The sequence below is a fragment of the Mastomys coucha genome, chromosome X (genome assembly GCF_008632895.1).
Source record: "Mastomys coucha isolate ucsf_1 chromosome X, UCSF_Mcou_1, whole genome shotgun sequence".
NCBI classification, from domain to species: domain Eukaryota; kingdom Metazoa; phylum Chordata; class Mammalia; order Rodentia; family Muridae; genus Mastomys; species Mastomys coucha.
This window is the reverse complement of record NC_045030.1, coordinates 62,360,460-62,361,569: the sequence shown is the minus strand read 5'-3', so window position 1 is coordinate 62,361,569 and position 1,110 is coordinate 62,360,460. Positions and strand designations below refer to the sequence as shown.

Here is a 1,110-nt window from a genome sequence, read left to right as displayed (position 1 = left end):
ACAGGCAACTCCAAGGGTTATGCCTTCATTAATTTTGCTTCATTTGATGCTTCGGATGCAGCAATTGAAGCCATGAATGGGCAGTACCTGTGTAAGCGCCCTATCACTGTGTCTTATGCCTTCAAGAAGGACTCTAAGGGTAAACACCATAGCTCAGCATTTGAATGACTTCTGGCAGCCCAGAACCACTGTCCCAGGCTGACTGCCCTCATCAGGTGTTTGCTGATGCACCCCCTCCACCTTCTGCCCCGAATCCTGTGACTTCATCCCTGGATTCTGGGCTTCCTCCACCAGGCATGCTGCCTCCTGGCTCGTTCCCCTCCAGTGCCACTTCCTGGAACCCTCCCTCCTGGGATACCCCCAGCCATTCCCCCACTACCTATGCTACCTGGGGCTGGAGGACATGACCTTTCAGCAGCAGGAACTCCAGGGGCTGGACATCCTGGTCACATCCATTCACACCCTCACCCATTCCCACCAGGTGGGATGCTCCATTCAGGAATGTCCCAGATGCAGCTGGCCCACCATGGACCCCATGGCCTAGGACACCCCCATAGTAGGCCTCCAGGCTCTGGGTGACAGCCACCACCTCAGCCACCTCCTGGAATGCCTCATCCTGGACCTCCTCCAATAGGCATGTCCCTCGAGGGCCTCCTTTTGGACCTCCCATGGGACACCCAGGTCCCATGTCTCCACATGGTATGTGTGGGCCTCCTCCATTGATACCCTTTCACTGATATGCCAGTCCTCCAAGACCCCCTCCCTATGGCTACCAGCGGGGCTCCCTCCCTCTACCCAGACCCACTCCACGGCCCCCAGTTCCACCTCGTGGTCCACTTCAGGGCCCACTTCCTCAGTAAATTGTCATCCTTTGACTCCTTCTTTTATCCTCCCTGTATCTTCATTTCTTGGACCAATCAGAGATGCTGTAGCTTGTCAGGGCTATTGTACTGACCCCTCTCAGAAACTCTGCCCCATTCCAATGTTATGTTCTCCACAAGGGATTTTTCTTCATTTATATTTTAAAATGTTGTTCCTAATTTCTTTACACGTGTATAGGAAATTAAAACTATGCTTCTTGTCTGTTAAAAAAAAGAAATACACATATTA

The 1,110-nt window shown here is 52.3% G+C and overlaps 1 pseudogene; it reads left to right on the top strand.

The window, feature by feature from the left end:
• Positions 1-860, top strand: part of LOC116092855 — a 1,172-nt pseudogene extending 312 nt beyond the window's left edge.
• The last annotated feature ends 250 nt before the right edge of the window (positions 861-1,110 follow it).